The sequence below is a fragment of the Panthera uncia genome (genome assembly GCF_023721935.1).
Source record: "Panthera uncia isolate 11264 chromosome B2 unlocalized genomic scaffold, Puncia_PCG_1.0 HiC_scaffold_24, whole genome shotgun sequence".
Lineage (NCBI taxonomy): Eukaryota > Metazoa > Chordata > Mammalia > Carnivora > Felidae > Panthera > Panthera uncia.
The window spans coordinates 17,792,408-17,801,161 of record NW_026057580.1 but is presented as its reverse complement, the minus strand read 5'-3'; positions in this window follow the sequence as shown (position 1 = coordinate 17,801,161).

Here is an 8,754-nt window from a genome sequence, read left to right as displayed (position 1 = left end):
ATGTCTTATTGTTTGATATCTACATTTGTAAAGCAGGGGTGGAATTGTTTTCCTTAATTTAACAAAATATATATTCAGCACTGATTATATACAAAATATAATACATCTATAGAGGATATTGTCTCCCTTATTTCAAATGCAGACATAAATATTAGTGAATCTCAACACTAAAGAAACCTGCTAAAGTGTATGACCACACAGAGATCCCAGCACCTGGTGTTTTGTTTTCAGTTTCAGTTTGTTCTTTTTTCCCCCCATAGATATGATCTTTCTTTCTACAAGTTTATATAAAAGAAAATTCTCTAGGTTTTCATCATTGGTCATATCATGTGTAAGAAAGAGGCAGTAGAAACCAAGTTACTTTGAGGATGAGAATTGTTTGTGTGACCCCCAATGAACTTCATATGCCAAATATCTATAAGGAAATGTAACACAAATTATGATGCAACTTTTTGAATACTTCCCAACATCACTCCCATGACCAGAGCTTATCAGGAGTGTTTGTGCACACAGCAACACACTTACACATGGAAAGAAATCTCAGGGTAACTTCAGAGTCACTCTCATGATTGGACTCAAAAGCTGGAACACACTGTTCCATTAAAACTGCATGTGTGTGTATGTGTGTGTGTACGCACACACACGTGTGCACACGTAATACTGAGGCATGTCCACAAGATCTGTGAAGCAAAGCTAGTAAAGAGCAGTATTGAGGACAAGTCTGATTAGGTTGTTGGATTCACAGTGGAGAGCAAATGGGCACAAAAGTTGATCTGATTACAGGGAAACCTAAAGAAAAGCCAGACTGAATGACTTATTTGATGCCATGAGCAAAGACAACACAGCCCTGATTCTCAATTATAAGAGCTCTACGATAAAAATTGGGTTCTATGCAGTTTTGTATGGAGACACGTATAATAGAACAGTCCAAGATGTGCAGACTGACAACTGGTCCAAATTAGGGGTCACTGTGAATTTTCAAAATGTTCTCAAGGATTAAGCAGTTTGGACAGCATTTTCATAATCATGTTTTCTCTAATAGGAAAGGGCATCATTGTTCCTTCACTGGTGAGAGCCCAGAGATCCCTGGACAGTTTAGGGATCATATATCCTGAACCACTGAATAATAGTGGGGATGTGGTATGTCTCATATTCTTAGATCAGCCTGTAACTCTCTCCAATTTCCCAGTATATTAAGGAATATTTATAATATGCTGGGAATACTTAACAAAGAATTAACAAAGATGATAAAGACTATGACAATGGGGGCACCTGGGTGGCTCAGTCGGTTAAGTGCTGACTTGATTTTGGCTCAGGTTATGATCTCATGGTTCATGAGTTGGAGCTCCGCATGGGGCTCTGTGCTGTCAGCACAGAGCCTGCTTGGATTCTGTCTCTCCCTCTCTCTGCCCCTCCCCCCACTCGTGTTCTCTTGCTCTCTCTCTCTCTCTCAAAAATAAATAGACAAACTTTAAAAAAAAGACTATGACAATGATTTTTCTAAATTTTCAAAAAAATATCACTTGAGTTACTTTTATATTTTTTCTATTAAAATTTATATTTAACTATATTAGATAGTTCAGCACAGAAGCTAGATAAAAAGTCAGCAATCAAAAAAGATGTTCCAATACATAAGCAATTTCTCCACCAATGTTTTTTCTTACTAATTTATACTTTACCTACATTTGTATCTCATTGATTTTGCAATCTTTCCTTTTGAGTTTTTCATCTCAACTATTTTTTTTTAATTTCCAATATTTCCAAATGGTTATGATTTATAAACATTTGATCATTTACATTTTCATTGTGTATTTTTCTATAATGACATTTGTGTTTATTTCAAATGTGTATTGACTTTTTAATAATTCAGCTTCCTTTGGCAAATGCTCTGTTGTTATCTTTCTCTCACAACATCAGAAGATAACTTTGATATACTGAAAATTTCCCCATATTTCTTAGTTTGGGTAGTTAAGTCTGCAAAGATCAGATAGGGCTTTGTCTTCCATTTTTTCATGGTGTGTTTGGGGTGTTGGAAAAAGACATTAGTTCTGAGAGGCTTTATTTTACTGTCAATGGTCATCTGCTCCTTACCCTTTATCCCCCAAAATGCACACTTCCCATCCTCAAGATAACATCACTGCAGCTCTATTTTGCAACTTCTGTTCCTGGCTGAAACCCTTTTAATTAAAAAGGACTAGAGTCTGCTAGAACTAAGTATATTTGTGGTTCTAGGTACTTGGCTCTCCACTCTACCTGCCCCCAGCAGTGTCTTAACACTGAACATTACTCTGTAACTGGCAAAGGATGAGTAACACATATTTAGAATCTATCTCTAGGACACTCATCATTAGGGAACAAGTTTCTTCTTCCAACTTAAATTTTGCAATTTCCTTTCATTTGGCACCTTGCTGACTATTCTAACCTAAATTCCAGGCGTACTTAGTACTTATTTCATCAAATTTCACACCCCTTCCAACTGCTACCCCAATTAAGCCCTTCCTTTCTCAGTCACTGGCTTGACCTTATCAGGGCATGAGGGAGAGAGAAACAATGTGACTATCCTATACAGCAGCCCATCTCCTCTTCTTGGTCTTTCAACTTCTAGAACTGAGGCCATGTCTTCATGCCCCCTCAGAAAACAAAAGGATGCAAACATCCTATGGTCCATAAACATTGCATCCATTTTAAAACTGAAAAAAAAAAAAAAAAAAAAAAAGGACTCTCAAAATTCCTGTCTCTTTTCTGTCATCTCCAGGGCTAGATGAGGGACAGAGAATAAGCATGTACTGTTTAGGTCTTTAATTTGTAAGAAACTTGGTGTCACCTGGCCATTTTTTGTAGTATATATATTCTTCAGAGATGTTTCTGATAAGGCTGTTAGAATGAGTTTTCCTTGTCCCCTTCATAATCTGTCTAAAAATTCTCCTTGGTCCTACACAATGCTGTATACACAAAGAAACATATTCTCATTCTTTGTCTTTCCTTTAGCTAGACCTTATCTAGACTACAACTCTCTTCTCTCTCATTTTTATTTCTCCCTTGTGGCAATGTTATATTCAACATATTATAATGGGTGAATCCACATTTTATATCACAGTGCAAAAATTATTCAATTGGATGTAATTATTTTTAGGGATCCTGGACTCAATGCTGATGTGGGGTGGGAGGGGTGGGTCCCTCACATACAACACCAAGCAATTCTCAGACTCCATGGTGTTTGACAATTCAACTCTATTCTGATACTATCTACTTGAAGTTAGCATCAGATTCCCTATGTTAAGGGTTCAGTTCCGCAAGACTGTCTCTTACCTCCAGCATCAGATGTCAGAGGCAAGCCCTTGTCTGTTTCTTTTTTCTTTAAGTTTGTTTGTTTGTTTGTTTGTTTGTTTGTTTGTTTTGAGAGAGAGAGAAAGAGAAAAAGAGAACATGAGCAGGGGAGTGGCAGAGAATCCCAAGCAGCCTCTGTGCTGTCAGCACAAAGCCTGACACGGGGCTCAAACCCACAACCCACCAGATCAAGAGCTGAGCCAGAATCAAGAGTCAGACACTTAACCAACCTAGCCACTCAGGTGCCCCTCTTATGCACGTTTCTGATTTACAAACTACAGATTGGAGATTCCAGTGACCTTCTCCTTACCTTTGATTAATTTGCTAGAGCAGCTCATAGAACTCAGGGAAACAATGTTTCAACAGGCAGATGAAGACATACATAAGGCAAGGTGCCTGACAAAGAAGTTTCTGTCATGGAGTTTGCAGCCTGGGCTCAATGACACTCAAAAATGTCCTGGTTCCCTAAGCCTGGAAGTACTCCAAAAGAGGAAGATTAAAAAGCTTTCCCTTTTGAGTTTTTATGGAGGCTTCATTACAATGTCATGATTGTGGCCATTGGCTTATTCAACCTTCAGTCCTGGTCCCTTCCCTGGAGGTCAGGGCTGGGGGGAGGGTGGGAGGGGTGGGGCGGGCTGCTTTCCAAAGGTCAACATGACAAGACACCCTTATCACCCTCAACACTTTTAATATTCCAAGGTTTTTGGGAACTGTGAACCAGAAACAGGGCTGAAGACCAAATATATATTTCTTATAATTAATCTTTATAATAAATGAATACATTTCTTATAATAAATTTTAAATTTTCTTATAATAAAAGATAAATAGTCATTTAATTAGAAAGCATGCTCTACACTATGCAGGCCTTCAGAAGGTAAAGGATATATCTATGATAGTGATGGAAAGGTGTGTTTTATGAAAACTCAGTGACAGATTGCCTTAGTGACACTTTCCTGTTTCCTATTAGAAGTTGTAAACTTTTCAGTAATAAAAATTTTTGTAAGAAGAGAAGATTCCTGGGTGTGTATATTAGAAGGCATTTACACAGGCATGCTTAGTTTGATTTCAAGTTGTTTCTTTTTAAGTTTATTTATTTTTTAAAGTAATCTCTACCCCCAATGTGGGGCTCAAACTCCTCACCCCAAGATCAAGAGTTTCAGACTCTACATACTAAGCCAGCCAGGTGCCCCGATTTCAAGTTTTGGTTAAACAATTTGTTACCTTATCTTATATAATAAAACCAAATTAAAGCTACATTTTGAAAAAACTTAGTGTTCGAAGTATCAGAAAAGTAACTCTTGGGGAGCCTGGGTGGCTCTGTTGGTTAAGCATCCAACTCTTGATTTCGGCTCAGACCATGATCTCCTGGTGCATAGGTTTAAACCCTGAGTCAGGCTCTTGCACTGATAGTGTGGATGGAACCTGCTTGGGATCCTCCCTCTTCCTCTCTTTCTGCCCCTTCCCCACTTGAGTGTGCCCTCTCTCTCTCTTTCTCTCTCTCTCTCTAACAAAAATAAATAAATAAACTTAAAAATGATAAATAACTGTTACTCTTTGTGTTTTTTTTTTTAATTTTTTAAAATGTTTATTTATTTTTGAGGGAGAGAGAGAGAAAGAGAAGAGGAAGACACAGAATCTGAAGCAGGCTCCAGGCTCTGAGTCGTCAGCACAAAACCAGACTCAGGGCTCGAACTCACAGACGAGATCATGACCTTAGCTAAAGTCAGACGTTTAACCAACTGAGCCACCCAGGTGCCCCTGTTACTGTTTATTTGAACTCTATAGCTTCTAATCACTATTTTGTTAACATTTTAAGGAAGGAATCACTTCTGAAATATTTCATTGCAACAAAAAATTTTAGACCATATTTTTCTGGCTGTTCATGTTTTTTTTGCAGCTTCAATCTGGATCTTTAGGCGACTATGAAATGCAAATGTAATCTCAGCAGCACACCATTTCTCTCATAGGGTTAGGTTGAGCCGGAGATGATTTGTCTTGTTTATTTTTAAATGATTATTATTTGCCTCAATTTAATAAAATTAAAATTCCCATCCAAGTCCTCACATCATGGATTTGTCTTATTCCATGCCTATGTGAGTGAATAACTCATTATAGAGTTTAGTAGGAAATCAGTATTAAAGACCTTAAGAGAATAAATATTTGTGGTTCAGATGGTTTAGTCATTTTATTTTGTCCCTCTATCTGATATCCTTTGTAGTCACTAACAAAACAACAACAATATGTGAAACATAAAAATGTAAAAAAGTAAGTTATCTTACTCTTTATGTAAGAGTACTATGTTAGAGAAAAAGATAAATAGGTGAGGAAATTAACAAAATGCTAGGAAGGTACAGCATATACTTTAAAAAGTGTGAATTAAACATCCAGCCACAACTGTTATATCTGATATGTAGCTTTATAAATCTAGTTCTGCTTTAAATAAGTTTTTAAAAATTGCACAACTGATTTTTTCCTTTAAATTTTTTTTTAGTGTTTATTTATTTTTGAGAGAGAAAGAAAGAGATAGAGCATGAGCTGGGGAGGGGCAGAGAGAGAGGGAGACACAGAATCCAAAGCAGGCTCCAGGCTTTGAGCTGTCAGTACAGAGCCCGATGCAGGGCTCGAACCCACAAACTGTGAGATCATGACCTGAGCCAAAGGCAGATGCTTAACCGACTGAGCGACCCCAGTGCCCCTCCTTTTAATAATAAGAAGAACTCATGAAATTTTTTTGCAATGCAAACATTGTAGCTGTGTCTAGTTTCAAAACAGAGTTTACTATATCATTAAATATTAATATTTAATGAGAGCTTGGTCTACTTCTTTTCATAATTCAGGTGACTAAATTGGGCATTTTGGCAATTATAGGCATATGGGTTAATGGTCATCTCAGTACCCAGAATCTCTTCATAGCATAGTGAAACATATATTTCATATTAATTGTCAACAGAAATGTAATTGATATAATAATGCCATGAATTTTCAATCAGTTATTAATAGAACAAATAATAGATTATTTTAATTTCTTGTGTCATATATAAAAGTTGATTTTTCAAACATCACTTTCTGTATTAATAATCTGTATTGATATCTCTCCCTTTGTGTTCAATCGCCACTACAGGAAAATAGACTTAGACTAGTGCGCAAACAAAATACCATGAAGGTAGATCTTCATTGTAAATAAATAAGCCAAATAAAATACCAGCTGAGTGGCTGAATCCTTGTCTTCCATTACCTCCCTTTCTTTTGATTATTGTAGAAATTCAGCTGATGCTTGAAATCTTTCCAAAAGGAAAAAACAAATTCATTCAGTGGGGATGAAAATAGAATGAACCTTAGTAAACATATATAACCCACTTCCTGTTTCTGAGATTAACAGTAATGGGCACCAATTATATACCTCTCATCAATTTCTCTTTAAATCACATATACATATTTTTAAACTGGGATTAGGTATACCTACAGACTATTATGTACTTGTATGTGCAAACACTACTATTTTTTAATTTTTAAAAGCAATCTCAACTAATGTCTTGATATGCAGTGTTTTTTTTTTCACATTATTTCTTATAGTTCCATTCTTCACCATTTAAATATTTAATACATTTAGCAAAAAACCCACACAAAACCTTATTACTCAAATAACAAACATTGATTAAGTGGCTATTTTACATTTTTATTGGAAAATTTTTGTTTTATAAAGCAAGGGGAGGGGCATGTGGGTGGCTCAGTCAGTTAAGTGACCAACTCTTGATGTCAGCTAAGTCATGATCTCACAGTCAGGAGGTCTGGCTCTGCACCAGGGCCTGGAGCCTGCTTGAGATTCTCTCTCTCCCTCTCTTTGCCCCTCCCCTGCTCGCTCTCTCTCTCTCTCTTTCTCTCAAAATAAATAGATAAACTTTAAAATAAAATAAAGCAAGGGGAAACAAAAAAACCCCACAAATACAGTTAGAAAACTCATCACCTCTCTCTCAAAAATTAATACAACATAAAGACAAATAATCAGAATTGATATGCAGGACTTAATATGATCAACTACTAAACTCATTTGGCATTTATTGAACATCTAACCAAATCAGCAGAAGACATGAAGCCACTTTGATATGCACGTGAACTACATTTCCCATCATGATCATTTCTATGAATTTCTGGTCATTTGGGGCCACCAAGGAGATACTTGTGGCAGATTTCTAGGTGGAAATGAAGCAGAAACCATTTTGTAGCACTTGGATGTTGCTGATAATCTGCTGAATCAATTTGTTAGAAGTAGCAGGTCGATAGCAACCGCTCCATCTTCTGTTGCATCTTCCTTCAACTTCTACAGTATCTGGGGCAGGTAGGCATAATTAACTCCAAGATGAAGGGCCTCACTTCTGCCAGGTGTTTGTCACCCACCCTCCATCCTGGTGGGTTTTCAGATCATGAAATTGACTCCAGTCTGTCCTCAATCTCTCTCACTCTCTCTCTCTCTCTCACACACACATCTGTCCTTCCCAACTGCCTCTCCAGTGGCCTTAATCTCCAGCAGGAGATGTGAAGAATAAACCTTACATACTGCTTAGTCAGCTCACACATTTGTGTAAGATCAAATTTCTATAACAAATCCCTGTGGTGTTCTTTGAATAAACTCTCTCAGGTACAATGTACTTTTTTAGTACACGCAGGTATTTATCAAGATAGAAGATATTCTGGTCCTATAAGAGAGGTCAATATTTTAAAAGTACTTCAAAGCATACAAAGTGCACTGATCTCTGACTACAATAGAAAAGTATTATAAATCAGTTACAGATATATCTGGAATATGCTCAAAATTTTGAATACTAAGTAATACACATTTAAATAGATCATGAGCTGAGAAGAAATCTAATAGAAAATTAGGAAGCATTTTTAATACAATTTAAAAAAAACATAAAATTCAAAATTGTGTGAGAGGAATTTAAAGGAGTGTTGAGGGAAAATTTAAATTGCTAAGTAACTATGTTAGAGAAGTAAGTTCTTATTATAATTCTGGGTAATCAAGACAGTATAGCAGTTGGACTAAGATACTCAGTGGAAGAGAATAGGATCCCAAAACAGATGCAGGCATAAATAACCAATTTATTTTAAAAGCTGAATATTCAGTGGAGAAAGGAACACTGGGTATTAATAGGCATAAATTTTGAATTTTGCTCCATATGTTTAAAATTATACAATTAATTCAAAATGGATTCTTGACCAAAGTGTAATGTGTAAAACTGTAAAGTGTATAGAAAAAAAACAAGCAAAATATGTGACAATAAGGTAAATTTCTTAGAATCGATGCCAAACATATGATTCATAAATGAAAAAGTTGATAATTTGACCTCTTTCAAAACTAGAGTTCTTGATTTTGGAAAGGCACAGTTAAGCAACAAAGCACCATTAAAAGATGAGTAGAAATTTGGTTCA